The 21,698-nt window shown below is 37.4% G+C and overlaps 1 protein-coding gene across 1 annotated transcript in view; it reads right to left on the bottom strand.

Annotated features, from left to right (window-relative positions):
• The window catches only part of TfIIFalpha (transcription factor IIFalpha), a 177,239-nt gene that overhangs the window by 59,369 nt on the left and 96,172 nt on the right, over positions 1 to 21,698 (bottom strand). The window lies entirely within an intron of this gene.

Below are 21,698 nucleotides of genomic sequence, written 5' to 3'. Positions count from 1 at the left end.
AACACACCTCATTCTACGCCAGCTCCAAGTTTATTCTAACAGAATAATAATAATTTTCGCTCATGCATACAAAATAATTAATAAAATTCAACAAACCTACTATGCTGTCATAGCAGGCGGAGAGGTAATACTCTTGACGTGGCGTATCCCAGGTGACGGATAGCGGGGGTCCCAGCAGACTCGAGAGAAATAAAATAGCTCTCACGGATTGAACACACAACATCCACCGCTACAGTTGATAACCGTAGTTGCAATTTGGAATTCGCTCCAATTAAGGTTCATTACCTTTAATAGTCAATTATGAAAAGATCTTTTAGCAAAACAATTCCACCATCTTGTCTAAACAACCGAGAATAGAAGGCTACTTCGGGGTTGCTGGGTAGCCAGCTGAAAGACGGCAATGAGTAGGAGTGTTTGCAATCAAATAAATATAAGATTCAACATAAACAAATTAATAAACAACATAGCGATACATAATATTATGGTAATTCCTTACTGAAAACTGGAAAACTTGAAAGTTTTATAAACGAATTGGAAAAGCAAAAACTGTTAATAGCGGGACTTCAAGAAATGAGAAACACAACTGAAGAACCATTTGAATCGCAAGGTCCATCACCATCCTCTGGAGCAGTTTCCAACCACAGGCTGGGTCTGGTTGGAACATAAGCCTCTCCATCATTTTCTGTCCATCCACCACTTCTCTTCTGTCACTGTCGTCCAGTTCCCTGCTCTTGCCTCAATGCTCTTCTTTACACCTTGCAGCCAACTGTTCCTCAGTCTTTCTCTAGGTCTCCTTGCCTTCAACTATATTTCTAACACCCTTCTTGGTATCCTATCTTCTTGCATTCTCTAAACATGTCTATACCACTGCCGTCTCGATTTTTCTATCTTTTCCTGTAGGGGTACCTTATTTACCATTTCCCAAACTCCCTTATTTCTTACTCTGTCCATTTATGTTAAACCTACTCAACACATGTGAATCTTCATTTCCACTGCTTGTATTCTACTTTTATCCCTCTCCTTCATTACCCACGTTTCTGAACCATACGTCAAAATTGGCACACTGTAAGTCTTGTAAATAATTCCTTTATATCTCTGTGGCACATCCCTGTTCCATATCCATTCTCCCACACTCTTAAAGAATCCATTTGCTCACCTTCCTCTTTCATTGACTCCCATCCTGTTTCCTCTATTTTCTTTCATTACACTTCCCAGGAATTTAAAGCTTTCAGCTCTTTTTAACTGCCCCCCTCCTAATGTCATGCCATTATACACTTGGTTCTTGTTTCGTGTCGGTACAGAATATATAACGGAAAACCAGACCAAAGAGTTAGGAAGAAATTCACACAAATATTAGAATTAACAGAAAATTTTTGCCAGGCTGAGTAGCTCAGACAGTTAAGGCACTGGCCTTCTGACCCCAACTTGGCAGGTTTGATCCTGGCTCAGTCCGGTCGTATTTGAAGGTGCTCAAATACGTCAGCTTTGTGTTGGTAGATTTACTGGCACTTAAAAGAACACCCGTGGGATTTAATTCCGGCACCTCGGCATCTCCAAAAACCTTAAAACTAGTTAGTGGGACATAAAGCAAATATCATTATTAACAGAAAATTTCATAAAGACGTAATAAATTCCATACAGGACAATTATCATAAAACAAATTCCAGAGATTATTATAAGATTTTTGGAAGACAATTTCAAAAATGCTGTATGATCTTCCTACTTGAATGCTAAATGAAAATGGTAAATTAGCACATAATAATTGTGAAAATGCTGAAATCATGGCAAAAGCATTCAGCCAACTTTTGAATTGTGTACAATCAAAGAAATTCTTACAAATTCCTACAAATACTCCAATAAAAACCAAACTTAATAAAACAATATCCCCAATTTGGAAACCACATCCAAACGTTGAGGGGTTTGGCGGCCACCCCTCATTACAGATGTCGGACGTCGTTGGCTGGGCAGACTGGTAAAACAGGACAGGAGGTAAACTGTGGCAGAACTAACATCAGACTTTAATACTAGGCAGATTACAAGCGTGTCTGAACACAGAGTGCACCGGATCGAACACATCTGGGATGTGATTGAACATGGCGTCAGAGCTCATTGCCTCCCTCCCCGGAATTTACAGGAATTAGGTGACTTGTGTGAGCAGATGTGGTGCCAACTCCCTCCAGCGACCTAGCAAGGCCTCACTGCTTCCATGCCAAGACACGCTGCTGCTGTTATTCATGCCAAAGGTGGACATACCAGCTATTAGGTAGATGGTCATATTGTTCTGGCTGATCAGTGTATATGATTGCATAAATAGGCCTCCAATATTAAACATTTTGGAATACATGCAAAAACTAATAAAATAGAACTTACTTTAACTGATACTAAATCAAAAGTTACGTTTAGAGGGGATATTTCTGATCCATTCATGATTAAAACTGGTTTAAGAAAAGGAGACTGTTTGTCACCTTTGCTATTTAACTGTGCATTAGAATATGTAATGAGAGAATGGTTAAAAACGAATCCTAAACACAAAAATTGGAGTTTCTAAACAAAAAGTTGGTTTAAAATGTTTGGGGTTTGCTGACGACCTTGCAATATTAATATTATCCAACAATATTCAGGAAACTAAGCATCAAATCAGATCTCTGCAGGAAATAGCACAGAAAATATGTCTTAGAATTTCTTTTGAAAAAACTGAAATCATGTTAACTGATCTGTCACTCGGAAATAAAATTAAAACTGATAAACATTAAATCAAAATTGTTGATAAATTTAAGTATTTAAGTGAAATTTTATATTATAATCTAAAGAAGAAACCAACCCAGAAAAACAGAATACATTTTTTTTGCTAGTGGCTTTACGTCACACCGACACAGATAGGTCTTATGGCGACAATGAAATAGGAAAGGCCTAGGAGTTGGAAGGAAGCAGCCGTGGCCTTATTTAAGGTACATGTAAAAATGAGAAACCACGGAAAACCACCTTCAGGGCTGCCAACAGTGGGATTCGAAACCACTATCTCCCGAATGCAAGCTCACAGTCGTGCGTCCCTAACCGCACGACCAACTCGTCTGGTAATAAATAAATTAAACAAAGCAAATTATGTCACCAAAACCACATATAAGAAACAAAGCTTATCGATCGCAGTAAAATTAAATTACATAAAATCACTCAGAGCAGAGCTCTCGTAATGACACTAGTCTTTCTGTACAAAGAAGAGCATGATATATTGAACCCATAATTCTACGGAGAGAAAAATATTTTCTTTTATTTATTTGATATCAAGAAACTACTTTTATGTTTGAGGGCAGCCATGTTGCGCTCCTAAGAGCCCCGATGTCGCGTGGGAAGGATCTCATTCACGGCAAGCTCGTGAAATATCGTGACATCTCGGCGGAACTCGAGTGCCCGACAATTCTTTAAATTCATGGAATTCTACATAACGAGGGATTTTGGCAATACAGCAAATAAAGAAATAAATAAGTTAAATTATTCGTACACCCTACACGAAGACAGAGCCCCCAGGGAAAAACATAAATGCAGTTAAGCCTAAGTACATGTTAGCGTCAGATCAGTGAACCAGCTACACGTGCCAAGGTCAGGGGATGAAGAAAACGCGCGAAACGCACGGGCAGAAATAATTTATTTCCCCTGTTGTGAGTGTGGTAAAATTATAAGACTAACATCTAAAATAAGTGCAAGCCTGTCCGGAAGTCTGGGACAAGTCTCATCAAAATCGGTCTATTGGACGCAAAATTGGCAGATTACACAATCAAGCTTAATAGTGGGGATAGCGTCCCTTCTGAGATTATAAAAGAAACCCCCCACCGTATATTTTTCCGTGTCGATCTGGAACTTGAAGCCGCGGGAGCTTGTGCTCGTCGTCATTGGAAATTCGCGCCAGATTAATCGACAAATAACCAAATACATGTCCGTGGCTAAGGTCCACATACTCGGTTAAGAAGAGAAGGTGATTGGAAAAGTTCTGAACGTTTGCCGATGAACTAGGAAAGTGTAGGCGTTGGTTAGAATATACACAGCAGATTTTATTTATATCATCTCATGTACGTTTGAAAGTGAAGAGGGTTGGGGAAGCTATTCAGAGTAGTTCTGCTCCCTTTATCTGTTGAACACCTGTTTTATTGGAGTAACGGAGAGAGACAACTCTGGGAACGGGCCAGACAGTCGCAGAGGACTGCAGAACGAGGGAAGTTCGTGGTGCCAATTACAGAGAAAAGTGCGTAATTTATGTGGTAATTTTAATATCGTGTGTGAGAAGGGTAGTGTTTGTAAGAGTGAGATGTTGGAAATGATAATGTTCTTTGTGAAAATGTACGGCTAAGGAGCGAGGTCAGCTGGTGACGATGTAACCAGAATGCTGGGAATGTCACCATTGTGCAGGTCTGTCTATTTTTATATTATGTTGTAGTTAGTTTTATTTGTTCTGTCCCAACAAATTTTTCAAGATGATTGTCGGGTTGATATTCGTAATTATCAGGCGAAAGGTGTTGAAGTTTTGGTCAGCGTGTGAAACTTTCAGTGTGTAAATTTCATGTCAAGAAACGGTAAAATGCGACGCTTAAAATTTGGTGTTAATGTTCGATGAGATATTGTCCAAAGGGTGGAATTTTGGGAAGTTATAAGTTATAAATTAGTTGTGGCGAATATCTAAATTTCAAATATCAGTTGAATTCAGAAATGTTTGTCGACAATAATAATAATAATAATAATAATAATAATAATAATAATAATAATAATAATAATAATAATAATGTCTACCGCGGGATAAAGAAATTTTTCTATGTTAAAAGTGCATTTAACCAGTATATTTTTACAAGGATCGCAGGCATATTTAGATAATTTCAGTGAAATTTGGTAGAGTTACAGTTATTCATGGGAAGGAAAATTTTGAGACATCGTGTATATCAATGATACGAAAAGTCGCGGTGTGCTCTTGGATTCTCGAGGTTTGAAAGTCGTAATAACATTAAAGTAAGAGATGTGTTTTACAGTGGTTGTTGTTTTCACCAGGGGACTGAATTATGAAAAAAGGGTCTTGGAAATATAAGAAAAAGGGATTGAGAGCGACGAATTTATATGTATGTGGAGATGAGAGAGATGGATGAAATGAAGCCTGGATTTTAAGTGATACCGCTGGAATGAAGCGAGGAGAATGAGTTTGAGACAGGCTATATTTTTGCAGAGGAAGTATTTAGGAAACAGGCTGTGTTGAGGCAGGCTGTATTGTTTTCCGCTACCAATCCGAATTTGAGACGACTACTGGGTGAAGCACCGTAGATTTCTAGTAAAATCCCAAGTGAAACGACTCTAGTAAAAGGTTAAAATCTTGGTAGTAAACGTCCAGCGATGTGTTACTTAAAGCCCGTATGAATATTAAGATAATGCGACCTCAAGGATCAAAGAGCATTTCGGACCCATGGTTGGGGTGTATTGAATTTGTTCACTGGATATGTCATTGATATAAAATGTTGTAATTGACGATAGGCGATTTGTGAGTTTCGAATGCGGTAGTGATGATTATTATTTTGTAGGCATCCACTAAATGGTAAACATGTGTTGGGAATTGTCATTGCTTCCCTAAAACTTCAGTGCACAGGCTGAGATTGTGTTTGAGGTGGAGAATCGTTCGTCACGTATATTTATTTTTGAGTTCACGTATTGTAACGAGGTAGAGACTTACTGTATTTTTCAACTTGCATTCGTTTGATAGTAAGAGACGTGGTTCCGTCGTGCGTTATTTGTCTGACCAGGTGTAGTATTGAATGTCAGAGTTGTTTGAAATTGCTAGTTCGCCTGATATGTTAAGGGAGGTGTAGTACGACCCACTTTGACGCCCGACGATAGATTTAGGACGTCACATGTTATCCTGGGAGTCACTGGTGATGAGACGTCCTAGTTCACGCCCGACGATAGAATTTGGAAGGTATCATGTACATAGTGATTAGTGTTAGGATGTACAGATTTCAAGTGAGCCCGACGATAGGTCTGGGATGGCAGCTGTACACACTCAAGTCTCAGTTTAGATGTTTCTTTTGTTTTTTTGTTGAAGTGGCCTGGACGAAGGTAGCATCTACAGTATGATATGATTTATGAAGAGGGTCAATGCGTAGCTCTCCTTGAGATAACGGGACCACTAGTGAGTGAGGGTTGCCCAAATGTTGGACATCGATCTGATCTAGATTCAATATCTTTACTGTAATTCTCCGTGCGTGTTGAGCTTTAATGACTTCGATATGTTAATTTATTTTACGGACTTAATTGTTTTATCGTTTTGATGTTCTTTTCATTTGATAGTGTGCATATTGACACTCAGTGTATTAGTGTGAGACTTGAGTTGCAAATGCGGTTTCGATTCGTCAGCCAGTAACAATAATTTATTTTCAATCTTGTCGTACTTTCATTTTTATTCATAGTTGAAGTAATTAAGTAATCACTTTATAAGTAGTGTGTTGGGACAGACAATAAATAGATAGATCTGTACTGGTAGCATTGTTTTTCAAGGGAAATAATTCCTTAAAGTTGTAGTAATTTTTAACGTGGACTGGTAATTTTATTTAGCATAACAAAACCATTTCTAACCTGAAAATCGGTTCGATAATAATACTTTTCAAGGACTTTCCACTTTTAATTAACTTCAGTGTTTGGCATTTCTTCTAAATGCATGATGGATAAGTGTTTCCTGCATTTTGCAGTTTTGTTCTCTTAGAACGACATAACGTAGGATCCTCACGGATCATGTTGTTGTTGGTTCCTTCCGAACAGCTGTTTTGGGTGATGCACATTTAGCATCGGGATTACCTTATCACTTAAGGGTGTCAAGAATGACAAATACATGGTGGAATTTTATTTCAATTGTGAATGATGCTGTTAATTCGTAGTGAACACCATGCTTTCCCATAATATTTCGCAACCTATCCAAAGCAACTGATAGTCAGTTTGGTTCGATTAAGGGTCCATTCGGCGGGTGTTCCGTATCCGTTAAGGGTATTCGACTGGTGAATAACCTTAATTGAGAGAAAATCAGGCGTTCTACTTGTTGAAAGTCAGATTTTCCACGGATCGTGTGGATTAACTCTCAGTTCTCGTTTGGAATAATAGGTGCCCGGTTTTCAGGTCTTCCCTTTTCCAGTTTTTCAGTTTCGCTGTCCACTAATATATTAACTTCTCCGAAGCAACTCTTCGATATTGTAAGAAACAAATCAACGCTATGTAATGTGACTGTGTTTGAAACATTCAAAAATCAATAATTCATGATTTTTCTTATTTCAAGAATGCATATTAAATTAATAATGTTATCGTGCTATTTTCAATTTAATAAAAGTTAGTAAGCACATTTTGCTCCTCATTTCAAGTAGTTAGGCTCTCTTCTGAACCCCATCGTTTGGTTAAGATCGTGACCGAATTTATTCCCGCAACGACCCATGATTTAAGAGTTCTAGATTGTTCTACTGTAGCAGCCGTGGCCGACCAACGATGGAATGGTAAGTTCAAGGGTTCAGTAAATCACAATGTCTTTTGCATAGGACACATGCAATCCATGCATGGGTGATGGTATACATTTGTTGCGCAGACCTCGTGATGAAAACCGTGGATCGCAAAGCGCGTTACAATGTGACGAAGCTCATAGCTTGGACCTTTCCATTCTGTGGACGTCATTGCTGCCGTGGAGTAGAAATCTAAAGGGATTTCTTTCTTCTTTTGCTGGAGCTCTAGGAGCAGTTGGGAATAATGTTCCGTTGATGGCAGTTGTAAAGTTGACCTCAGATCTTCTATGAAGAAAGATTCCCAAGCTAGCTCATAACTGAGTCGTGATGGAGTGTATTTCGACAAGTATAGCACTTTCTTTAAGTAGATGGCTTTAACTTTCTCTAGATCTTTTAAATTACTCTTACTGAGATTATCCCAAATAAGACTGAGACCATATGTTATGATAGGGACAACCTTCGCTTTGAAAAGTTTCAGTGCCATCTCTACTAACAAGTCACGTCATTTGCTGATATCTTGCATGGCCCTGATAGCAATGACTACCTTATCTTTGATGTGAAGGGTGAAAGTTTTCCTCTACGTCTGTAATGTTATGCCTACACATTTGAAGAAGCCAACATTATGAAGTGGTTCATCATTCAGGTACAGCACATCTTCCCTGGCTATTTTTCCTCCTCTTCTGAAGGTCATCGTGACTGTTTTCAAGGTATTTATTTGTAGGTCTTTTCTACTGGCCCAATCAGTTAGTCGATTCAAGCGGTTTTGTAATTTATCTTTGGAACTTGAGAACATAGCTGTGTCATCTGCATAAATCAGCTACTTCACTCTCCCAGACTCCACCACTTGAGTATAATGTCTGCTGTCGCTATGTTTAGAGTAGGGGGCTTAATGGATCACCCTGTAAAACTCCATTCAGTTGCTCTATAGGCTTTGATTTGGTTATGCTGTCGTCTATTTCCACTTGATTATTGCTTACCATGTCGTTAACAAGGTGTACAATGTAGTGATCTTTGCCAATCATTGATATTAGTTATTCTACCACCATCGTTCTGTTGATTCTGTCGAAAGCTTTTGTAAAGTCAACGAAGAAAACATAGTTTGTTTTTGGGTACCCGTAAGGTGTCCTGAATGTTCTCCAACAATACCTGCATTGCTTGCAGGGTTGATCTCTCTTTTCTAAATCCAAATTGCTCGTCTGGGATGTGGCCATCGACTATCTTTGTCAGTTTTTCCGTCAGTATTTTCGTAAAAATCTTGAAAATTGTGTTTTCTAAGGAAATCCTTCTGTACGAGTTAGGATCACTAGGGTCACATTTTCCCTTATAGAGCATTTTGATAGCAGATTTCCTCCATGAATCAGGTATTCTGCCTTGCAGAATGCATTCGTCATCAGGGCTGTCCATGTTTTCAAAAGAATAGGAGCTGCTGAATTTAAATGTTCATTAAATATTGAATCAGGTCCGCATGATTTCTTGACTCTGTTGCGAATTCCCATGGAGACTTCTTCTGTTGAGGTAAGTTCGAAGCCTCCCACAGGGAGGACATTCCTGGGTCTGGTATCTTTTTCTTGCAATACACGACTCAGATGATTAGTCCATGTCTCCATGGGAATATCCCTCGGATTTCAGTGTTTGAAAGGGATCTTCTTCTGCCTCCGCTATGAGTGTTAACTCCTTCCTTTTCGGGAAATCCACTTTTGCCTGCTTGGGAACAATTTTGTATTCTCTTCTTTTTCTTGCGCAAGTTCCCAACGCCTCTTCTGTTGGAAGATTCTGTACGTTACGGAGGTCGCAGCAAAATTAAGACATTATAAAAACAGACCACATAGCCAGAGGTGACTTATGTAAGTGAAAGTATTTTAAGCACTACTACTACAGCTGAAATTGATAAAATACTTAAGATAGAAGAATAATTAGAACGTGTATAAATAAACAATATCAAGTTAATGGCCACTGGAGAAAGCTTCAAATAACACAATTTACAAGGAAATTGAACCAGTACTGAGCAAAATTAGAAAGAAGAGCATCTAATTTTTTTGGACATCTTATTAGAACACCAGAAACTTAAATTAGTAGAAAAATATTAGAAAAAATTATGGAATAGCTACACCAGGATTAAATGGATCACTACAAATAACACTAAATGCTCTCAAGAACAAAACAGACAAATTTAAGATTCTCAACGACTCACATGTGAAACTACAAATCAAAATTAATAAAGGGGTAAAAAGTAGTGTTCTCAACTGAAGAAAGGATGTCTGCATCTGAGAGGATGAAGAAATATTGGAAGCATAGAAAAGCTAAATTTTCTTTGTATAATTGACTGGAGTGGTCCTATGTTGGCCATAAAACAATACAATTAATAAAATTAGAAATTCTCAAATGTGAGGAGTATTTGGTGTACAAGAATCTATTTAAATAACTTCAGGGTGTGATATTTTTCATAACAGTCCCCAGGGTTCCTAGAACAAGTTTTACAAAAGAAGAGAGTTTCTCTTCTGCCCCCCTTTCACCTTTAACCTGCATACAGCACAGTCCTTATGATCCCTGTTCATTATTCGCAATGAAATGGTATACTTTTAGTCTCTCTTCCTGGTCGGCAGATGATGGGCGACCACACTTTGCCTTGCTGATGTTCCGAATGTCACCAATGAGCTCCACTAACATCTACCTATAGTGAAGATGAGGAATAGGTTGCTTGTTTCTCATTGCTTGCACCTGGTTGTACATAATAAAACTGTTCACAACAGCAACTTCCAGAAGGCAAAAAAAATATTTTATGCCACCACTTGTATGATTTCCTCATGAAGGAATAACTGACACTATAGTGATCAGCATGCTACATGCTGAGTATAGTCTGAGATGACCACTGGCTTCTCAAATTCAGTTACTCACCCTCCCCTAGATTTTCTTGTCACCAGGTTAGTGTAAGTACTCAGTAGAACAGTCCTTTCGTCCTTCCAGGCCAAGAACATCACATCCGTTTCTGAATTCCGATATGCTTTCACTTCATGCTCTGAGAGCTTCAGCTTATTTGCTTGCTGTGGTAAGCATCTTCTGTTAGCTTGCACGGTGCCTGTCAGATGAATGTGCAGCTGTTTTGTTTCCTTCGCTAGTTCATAGGTGGTGTAGAAACTGTCTGTGTACAAGTGGAAGCCACACATATTTGCAGTTGTCAACAGAGACTGCAACAATTGTTGTACCACTCTGCTAATGAAAGTCTATTCTTGTTGTACTAGACACTCTGCTGTCGGCTTGCCGTAGTAACGTTCGAAAGCAGAGATATAACATTTCTCGCTTTCAGCTAATGCATAAACCCTCAGACCCCACTAGGTTGGACTCATCGGACTGTACATTCATCAACAGCAATTTACTGTTTTCGTACATATGCTTTCCTATATTGCATATCAATGTAATCTACTAAGATTTTTATTTTACTGCCTCAAGTAGAATATCCCTGAGCATTGGGAATTAATTGATATGAGACCTGTTCCTGATGGACCGGAAATTTCAATACCTTCATTTCCTACCAGTTCACCTGAATGACTCTGAGGGTTCCTCAAATTCCGACGATGGGGCCGATGACCTTAGATGTTAGGCTCCTTTAAACAACAAGCATCATCAATTCTGACGACAAGCAAGTTGATATGAATTTTTCACCAGCCACAGATGCAGTAAGTCCACAATTATTTACATAGTCGGAGTTGAGTGATCTGATACGAGACCTTGGTCTCATTACATAAAATCAGCTTCATGGTCCGTATCGCACTACAATAGATTCACAATTAAGTATTTATTTTCCACCTAGTCGATACAATGATTGCTTAAGGCAATTTTTAATGGTCAAAAGTGGTACATGTTTCGTATATTATCAACATCTTCAGCCACATAACACTGTTTAGATGAAAAATGTATAAAATTGACAAAGTAATGCTTTAGAGGAAGTGTCCTTAAAATTAACATAAGATTGAGTTATTTGTTTGTTTTAATCTTGTCAATCTTATGTTAATTTTAAGGACACTTCCTCTAAAGCATTACTTTGTCAATTTTATACATTTTTCATCTAAACAGTGTTATGTGGCTGAAGATGTTGATAATATACGAAACATGTACCACTTTTGACCATTAAAAATTGCCTTAATCAATCATTGTATTGACTAGGTGGAAAATAAATACTTAATTGTGAACCTTGGTCTCATGACGGAAAAAAGTGAACTTCTAGGGTCACAATTGAAAGAAAAAATCTTGCGCCAGGAACTACCTTTTCCTGGTATAGACATACAGATAAGGAGTTCACGAAGTATATCAAAAAGAAAGATGACCTGACCTACTGCTGTGACATTCCAGGATTGATAGAAAAGCTAGGGAGGAATTATAATCTGGAAGAATGGAGACTGTTTGTGGATTCCTCTAAGAGGAGCTTAAAGGCTGTACTACTTCATAATGGAAATATTCTAGCTTCGATTCCTGTGGCACATTCCGTTTCACTGAAAGAAAATTATATCACAATGCAAACTGTTTTAGACAAAATCATATATCATGAGCACAGGTGGGATGTGTGTAGTGACTTGAAAATGTGAGGTATTCTATTAGGACAACAAACAGCCAGGGACAAACACTGGTCTACACCTTCCTGACCCAAAAGAGAAGTTTTGACACCTGGTACAAAAAATGTTACAAATGCTGCCTTAGTTGACCCACAAAAAGTTATTTTGCCACCACTACACATCAAACTGGGAATCATGAAGCAATTTGTTAAGGCCTTAGAAAAAAGTAACCCCTATTTCAAGTAGACTGCAAGCAATTTTCCACATTTATCAGATGCAGAGGTGAAGGAAGACATTTTTAATGGACCTCAAAATAGAAAGCTTCTGAAAGAAAGGAACTTTAAACAGACGATGAATGCCGTGGAACTTTTTTTTTTTGGCTAGTGGCTTTACGTTGCACCAATACAGATAGGTCTTATGGCGACGATGGGATAGGAAAGGGCTAGGAGCAGGAAGGAAGCGACCATGGCCTTAATTAAGGTACAGCCCCACTGCTGACAGTGGGATTCAAACCCACTATCTTCCGGATGCAAGCTCATAACTGCACGCCCCTAACCGCACAGCCAACTTGCCCGGTGCCATGGAACTTGCTGCATGGATTTCAATGAGGGATGTCACGACGAAGTTCCTAAGAAATGTAAATGATGAACAGTATAAAACAATAATGAAAACAATGTTGGATCACATGAAAGATTTGAAGTGTAGAATGAGTCTGAACCTGCACTTCCTTCGTTCTGATCTCGATCACTTTCCGGAAAATCTTGGGGCTGTTAATGAAGAGATGGGAGAGAGGTTCCACCAGAACATCAAGGAGGCAGAAAGAAGATACCAGGGGAAGCGGGATGTACCAATGATGGCCGACTACTGTTGGTGTTTGAAAAGACAAACATGCAGTCAAACGCTGGGCAGCCAAGCGTTTATTCGAAGGGTCATTCGAAGAAGACATCAAGGACTGTTACTTTTTTTTTCTGTGTGTGTTCACATTTATGAATTCATAAAGGTAGAGAATAAAAGTTATATTTTAAATTGTAAATCACATTGATTTGTCAAAATAAATTGCTGAAGTGTCATTACCTCAGAGTTGTTTGTGTACTTTTGTGTAAATTAGCATTACAATTATTTTTTTTTTTTTTTTTGCTAGGGGCTTTACGTCGCACGACACAGATAGGTCTTATGGCGACGATGCGATAGGAAAGGCCTAGGAGTTGGAAGGAAGCGGCCGTGGCCTTAATTAAGGTACAGCCCCAGCATTTGCCTGGTGTGAAAATGGGAAACCACGGAAAACCATTTTCAGGGCTGCCGATAGCGGGATTGGAACCTACTATCTCCCGAATGCGAGCTCACAGCCGCGCGCCTCTACGCGCACGGCCAACTCGCCCGGTAATTAGCATTACAATAAATGCTAAATATTTCATTGTAATTTTATACTCAATAATTATTCATTGTATATAATAATTAAAGAATAACTATTTAAAAATATACATCATATATAAAAATGTGTAAATATTTCCAAAATTATCAACATTTGTCAGTACTTTTTATATGTAACTAGCAATTAACCGTGGCTTCGCTCGCGTGGATTTTGTAATTTGATCAAAGTAATCGTTCCTCGGCATTGTACTAAGACATTATCTAAAAATTCCTAAAGTATTATAACTCGCACAAAAATTAAGTTTCATTTACCCCAAAAATTCTTTGTAAACCATGTTTGTGGTATTACCTTTTGGGGCTAAGACGACCATGCGACATAGAACTGTACATGTGAGAAACAGTCTTCTCAAGTCAAAAAAATTAATACAGGTTTCTTTATTTTTAAAGGAGATTACAAATACCTATTCTCACATCTGTAACATCTTAAGTTTTTGAGATATACATAAGTATCCCCATAAAAAGAATTCAACCTCTTGATCTTCCCTTCCCCCACCCCCACTCCCCATCTAAGTGTATTTTCCGAACACAAAAATGCATGTTTCTTTATTTTTAAAGGTGATTGCAAATACCAACTTCCACGTCTGTAACATCTTCAGTTTTTAGGATGTAAGTATCCTCATAAAAATAATTCAAATAATTTTCACTTCTTTTCACCCCCCGTTAAGTGCCTTCTCCGAAAACAAAAAGGTACATGTTCCTGTATTTTTAAAGGACTTCCCAAATACCAAGTTTCTTGTCTCTAACATGTTAAGTTTTTGACATATAGTGTAGATATACCGGAACTCATTTTAAAATTTCACCTGCTTTTCCAATTCTTTTCAGCCCCTTAATGGATTTACCGAAAACAAAAAATGTGTGTTTCATTATTTTAAAAGGAGGTTCCAAATACCAGTTTTCATGCCTGTACGTCTGTAACACCTTCAGTTTTTGAGATAAATGTATACTCATAAGAATAATTCAACATCATCTTCACTTCTTTCCACCTCTCAAGAATAGTTACTTGTAAATTAAGTGGACTTTCCGAAAGCAAAAAAATGTGTGTTTTTTTATTTTGAAAGGAAATTCAAAATACCAACTTTCATGTCTGTAACAGCTTCAGTTTTTAAGATAAAGTATCCTCATAAACATATTTCAACTCCTTATTTACTTATTTTCAACCCTACACCCCTTACGTCGATTTAAAAAAAAAAGGCGTTTCTCATCATTTTTAAAGGAGATTCCAAATACTAATTTTCACGTCTGTAACATCTTCAGTTTTTGAGATATAAGTATACTCACAAAAGTAATTCAACTTCTTTTCACCCACCTTCCTACCCGTTAAGTTGATTCTCCTTCCCCAAAAGTGCGTGTTTATTTTTAAAGGAGATACCAAATTTCAGTTTTCACGTCTTGCAATACACAGGTTGGACACGAAGCTAGGCCTATTGATCTATTTGTGCGACGTCATCAGAGTTGCAGCAGACCTACGCTACAGAGGCGGACATTCCTTAACTACGAAACACAGATGTACCGCATGGATTCGACGCATTTTTCATTGCGTAGGTCGTATTGACAAAACTATTCACAAATTTGTGCGAAGTCATCAGAGCTGCAATAAGACTTGTACCCGCTTCGAAGCGGAATCGTCATTGTTCTCTGACGAATTACGTTGCGGGGTCTTATAGGTGAGATTTATTTTTTTCATTTTCTTCGTCTCGAAAAGCCAGGAGGAGTCTAATACGCGAGGGGGTCTAATACACGAGTAAATACGATACTTCAATATATTGGCCCACATGCACATGTTTTCAGATTTGTTGTTTGGTGTTTTTCACAATTTCACTGCACTTGTTATTTTATAAGCCTCAGCAGAAAAGGTTTTCATATTTGTTCTCTCATGTTTTTCACATCTTTTAATACTTTCCTCTCATCTTTAGATATGGTGATACAGTTTTTACTGTACCTACCCGTGGATACATGACGTAAAAATGCCCTCATGTCGGAAAAAATCATATTTAGCATTCCCAAATCCTTGTTGGATAGTTTTTATTCATACATTCAGTAGTACGTTTTCTCGCTTAACACATTCTTTTTCGTTGTCCCCTGCAGAAAAGTCTTAATGAGGTTTTACTGTAACATTATTTTACAATGGAAAGAAGAAAGCAGCCTTTGATAGAGACCATAGAGTAATGGTAGCAAAAATGAAAGTGGGAATAATAGTGAAAATGAAAGAAGAGAGGAGAAAATAAAAGTATGGAAATTAAAAGATAACAAAGTAAAATAAAATTTCCAATATCAACTGAAACAACACATTCCCAAAACTGAGGCAGAGGACATGGAAATAGAATGGGACATGTTCAAGAAGCTATGCAGAGAGTGCTTGTGGCAGAATAGCTGAAAGAGTGAAAGGAAAGAGACCGTATGGTGGAATGACGGGCTAAAGGAAACAGCAAAAAAATAAGCAAACATGGCAATTATGGAATAATGTTAAAACGGAATCAGGAGATGAAGAGAAGGTGCAAGAAAGTAGTAAGTAAAGAAAAGCTGGGAAGGATTTATGCAAGAGATGGAAGAGGATGTGCATAGCGGTAAAAGGATACTATATGGACTTGTAAGAAGAACGAGACTGCACAAAGCACATGAAAGGGAAAGGAGAGAAAATAACACAAGGAGATAAGAAAAGGTGGTAGATTACTTTGATGAACTCCTGAATGTGAGAGGGGGGTGTGTGTAGATAAGATGATAAAGGCAGAATGTGAGGAGACAGAATCCAAGAGTGAAATTTCAACAGAAGAAGTGGAAACTGCTGTCAAATGAATGAAAGTAGAATAGGAGAAGGATGAGATGAATTGAGTTTGGAAATGATAAAAACAGCAGGACCTGTTAGTCTACAATGGCTGTATAGGCTATTTAGATGTATTAGAAAAGAAAAAATCTGTACCAAATGACTGGAGTAAAAGAGCAGTGATACCTACTGTATATTTAAGAAGGGGGATATGCAATAATTATCGAGGAATCACACACATTTCTCAGGTAACACAAATATTTGATAGGGTAATAGAAAAGAGAATGAGAAGAAATGTGGAATGACAATTACAAGAAGAGCAATATGGCTTTCAAAATGGAAGATCAATACTAGACCCCATCTTCAGTAGGCAGTTAATTGACAAACATTGGGAAGAATACAGAAGAGAGACGGTGATGACATTCCTTGATTTAGAAAAGCTTCATGACAGAGTTCCCAGAGCAAAGGTATGGAAAGTAATGCAACAGAAGGGATTTGGAAACAAATGATAGAATATGTGCCAAGTACAAAAATTATTGCAGCACAAAAAGAGCAAGACAATGGTGTTGACCAGAGGACAAAGGGAAGGGAAATGTAACGATTGCAGCTTACCGTATAAACTTTCATCATCTTATTTTTGTGCAATCACTTCTCTCCCCAATAATACGAGTATTTGCCGAGTTCAAGCACATACTGAACAGCACTACTGCTCATTCGGTCTACTGTCTATGTCACACACTTCTCTAACCTTCAAGAAGATTCAACCTTTCATCAGTGTTCTAGTGAGTTCCGTGCACATTTGTATAAATGTGCCCGACCAACCACCTGGCAAGACAGCCTGCCTTCATCATCGGTGTGGTTGGAGGGCAGTACTTCTCACTTGTTCTTTCCCAGTATATCTAGGAACTTTGTGTACAGACTCCATAAATATGGTGAGTTAAGGAGACTTTATAATTGTACCTCACCCACAGAACCTGTGCAAGTTTTACTTTTCTTCGATTTCAAATCAAATATATTCAGACGAGATTTCTTACTACTCATAAGTGCTTGACACTTAATCTTCTGAAGTTGCTTGCAATAATGCTGTGTACAGGACACTGGAAATGCATCACCTAAATTTATATTTTATTCACTTAATCCGCTAATGGGGATTTTCTATTCTTCTAACATTTAATTAAAGGTGTTAACTAAACTGTCCCCAAGAGCAATTCCTGCTTTTGTGGCCCCACAAACTCCTCCTCCTCCTGTCCTCTTTAATTCTTTTTGAAATTCCCATTTTCTCTTGAACTCTGCTAAGATGTGGTCAACAAAGAATGTTTTAAATACAGACATGGCCTGTTAATGTTTATTAATCTTGTTAATGTATTATTATGTTTGAAGAATTCTCCTTGTAAGTTATATTTGTTTCTGCTAGACTAGGAATGTTTTTAATGGCTGATGTTTGGATTTTGTTGCCTTATTCAAAATTTTGGTGATCATTCACTGTGTTTAGTCTTATATGCAAACACTAGCAGTTACCCACGGCTTCGCTCGCGTGATTTTCGTAATTTGATAAAAGTAATCGTTCCTTGGAACTGTACTAAGACATTATCTGAAAATCCCTAAAGTATAAAAACTCACTGAAAAACTGAGTTTCATTTACCCCAGAAACTCTTTGTAAACCAAGTTTGTGGTATTGCCTTTTGGGGCTAAGATGACCATGCGACATAGAAGTGTACAGGTAAGAAACAGTCCTCTCAAATCGAAAAAAAAACTTGTTTCTTTATTTTTAAAGGAGAATCCAAATACCTATTTCTACGTCAGTAACATCTTAAATTTTTGAGATATAAATAACCCCATAAAAAGAATTCAACCCCTTTATCAGTCGTTCCCCACCCCCACCCAAGTGGATTTTCTGAAAACAGAAAATACATGTTTCTTTATTTTTAAAGTAGATTCCAAATACCAATTTTCACATCTGTAACATCTTCATTTCTTTGAGATATAAGCATCCTCATAAAAAATTATTCAATTATTTTTTCACTTCTTGTAATCTTTCCACAGATGTATTTCCACAGTATATCTTAGAAATCTAACATGTTACAGATGTAAACATTTCAGTTTTTGAGATATAAGTATCCTCATAAAAAGTATTCAACCTATTTTTCACCCCCCCTTACTGGGATTTTCAGAAAACAAAAAATACGTATTTATTTTTAAAGGAGATTCCAAATACCACTCTTGCTTGTGCTAATCTGTATTTTATGCCCTCATATAGATAGATTTTCTGCCATAACTGGCCTTCTTATGCAAGACTCCCTTACGTGGACTACCAGAAACAAAAAATACATATTTCTTTATTTTTAGAGGAGGTTCAAAATACCAACTTCCACATCTGTAACATACTCAGTTTTCGAGATATATGAATATCCTCTTAAACAGAATTCAATACTTATTTTCAAACCCCTCCCTTACGTCGTCGTCTTCTCTCGGTGCCTATCCGTTTCGGATGTTGGCGATCATGATGGCTATTTTCGTCTTGTTTGTGGCAGCGCGGAACAGTTCAACTGATGACATATTGCACCAGCCTCTGAGATTGTCAAGCCAAGATATTCGTCTTCTTCCAGGACCTCTTTTGCTGTTGATTTTCCCCCGGAGTATTTTTTTGAGTAGGTTGTATCTATCTGTGTTGTGCATTATATGTCCCAGATACTGCAGCTTTCGGCATTTCACTATCTTGATCAACTGAGGTGTTGTGTTCATCCTTCTCATTACTTCCACGTTTGTCATTCTCTGGATCCAAGATATTCTCAGGATCCGCCTGTAAAGCCATGTTTCAATGGCCTCCAGCTTCTTCTCTGTGTTTTTATTTAAGGTCCATGTCTACACCATATAAAAGAACAGAAAATACATAACAGTGCAGAAGTCTGATTTTAGTCCCTAAAGTCAGATTGTGGCTTTTAAACACATTACTCATTTTCTGGAACACACTTTTTGGTTTTCCAATGCGTACCTTGACTTTTTGTGAGCAATCCCAGTCTTCATTTATTATGGTTCCAAGGTATGAATATTGTTTTACCCTTTCTATACTCTTTTGATTTATAACCAAGTTTATTCCGGAAATATTTTCCTTACTTATAACCATGAGTTTTGTCTTTACTGTGTTTATTTCAAGCCCGTATTGGCTGCTGACACTTACAATTCTATCCATTAGTGATTGTAGCGCTTGGATAGTATCAGCAAATATAATTTTATCATCAGCATACTGGATGTTGTTTAATCTCATTCCATTTATCAAAATTCCTTCTATATCTTCCAAGGCTTCTCTAAATTTACCAAAAACAAAAAAATACATGTTTCTTTTTTTTAATGGAGAGTCCAAATACCAATAAAAAGAATTCAACCCCCTTTTCAGTCCTTTCTACCCCCCCCCCCCCCAAGTGGTTTTTCCAAAACAAAAAGTACATGTTCCTTTATTTTTAAAAGATGTTGAGTTTTTGAGATATACTGTAAGTATTCTCATTTTAAAAATTTAGCTCCCTTTTTTGTTCCACTTAAGTGGATTTTCCAAAAACCAATTTTTACACCTGTAACATGTTAGATTTCTGAGATATACTGTGGAAATAGCCTTTCTAAAATTTCATCCCTTTTGGCACTCCTGTTCACCCCACTCGAGTAGATTTTTAAAAAAATAAAAAAATAATGTTTCTTTATTTTTAGAGGAGATTCCAAATACCAATTTTCATGTCTGTAACATTTTCAGTTTTTGAGATACAAGTATCCTCATAAAAAGTATTCAACCCATTTTTCATCTTTTTTCAACCCCCCCCCCCCCCCACCTTAATGGGATTTTCAGAAAACAAAAAATATGTTTTTCTTATTTTTAAAGGAAATTCCAAATACCAATTTTTACACCTGTAAAGTTTTAAGTTTCTGAGATATAGATATACTCATTTATAAGAATTCATCCCCTTACCGACGAAATATCCAAAAATCCTCCCGTAGTGAGCACCTACACTCTAATATAAATGTATCTCCAAAATTTAATATCTTTATGTCCATTCTTATACATGTTGCTGTTTGAGGCATCAGGCCATAGACTGGTTTGATGCAGCTTTCCATGCTACCCTATCATGTGCTAACCTTTTCATTTCTACATAACTACAGCATCCTACATCTGCTCTAATCTGCTTGTCATATTCATACCTTGGTCTACCCCTACCGTTCTTACCACCTACACTTCCTTCAAAAACCAACTGAACAAGTCCTGGGTGTCTTAAGATGTGTCCTATCATTCTATCTCTTCTTCTCTTCAAATTCAGCCAAATCGATCTCCTCTCGCCAATTCGATTCAGTATCTCTTCATGTGATTCGATCTATCCATCTCACCTTCAGCATTCTTCTGTAACACCACATTTCAAAAGCTTCTATTCTCTTTCTTTCTGAGCTAGTTATCGTCCATGTTTCACTTCCATACAATGCCACGCTCCACACGAAAGTCTTCAAAAACATCTTTCCAATTCCTATATCAATGTTTGAAATGAGCAAATTTCTTTTCTTAAGAAAGCTCTTCCTTGCTTGTGCTAATCTGCATTTTATGTCCTCATATAGATAGATTTTCTGCCATAACTGGCCTTCTTATGCAAGAACCTGAAAGATTTTTGTAAAGTTATGAGGTATGTTGTACTTTGTTCATCTTTCTCTTTAAAGTCAGAATAAGAACCTGTTCTTTCTATCTTTAACGAGAAATGTTACTATACCCATGTACCTACCAAAGCTCCTCTAATATGCCCAGTATGTTTCACCAATAACTGATGACTGCACACTCTGGATTATTTTTGCAAAGCTGCTATTTCTATTATGTAACTCTGAAGGTTACTTCAGTTCGGAATTAGAATAGTTTAGGCGTTTGCTGGCTCCTTCTAACTTAAGCTCACCATCATTACTATCACATCTTGTTTACATCTTGCTTGGACTATATAGTATAAATATACTTCAAACTGTATAAATATTTCAAATTTTTTAAAAAGGGGTTCACTTCAGAAAGGAATTATAAAAATAAAGGGATGAAACATAAAAATTGTGGAGAGCTTAATGCAGGATGCATATGGGCATAGAGATCAGCAAAAGGATTCAACAGGTAAATACATTTTATCAGACTGTGAGAAACCTGGTGTGGAGGAAGGGAAATACCAATGAATTGTAAAGAGGTTATAAGAACCTGTTCTTTCTATCTTTAACGAGAAAGTTTCCTGAATGTTACTACAGTAAAACCTCGTTAATTCGAAGTCGTTGGGACTAAAAAATCGGACTTCGAATTACGTGATTTCGAATTAACCGCCAATTCGCAATTCAGAAGTACCAACCCTTGCCGCGTTACAAAATATTCTAAGGCCCGTTTCAGTTAACCTTCCTTCACAGTTTATACCTTTCAAATGCCATGAAAAAAGAACTATTTCCAAAATGTATCCAAGA

Source organism: Anabrus simplex, chromosome 1, assembly GCF_040414725.1.
Source record: "Anabrus simplex isolate iqAnaSimp1 chromosome 1, ASM4041472v1, whole genome shotgun sequence".
Taxonomy (NCBI): domain Eukaryota; kingdom Metazoa; phylum Arthropoda; class Insecta; order Orthoptera; family Tettigoniidae; genus Anabrus; species Anabrus simplex.
Note: the sequence above shows the minus strand (reverse complement) of the source record. Positions and strands in the feature narration are given on the sequence as shown.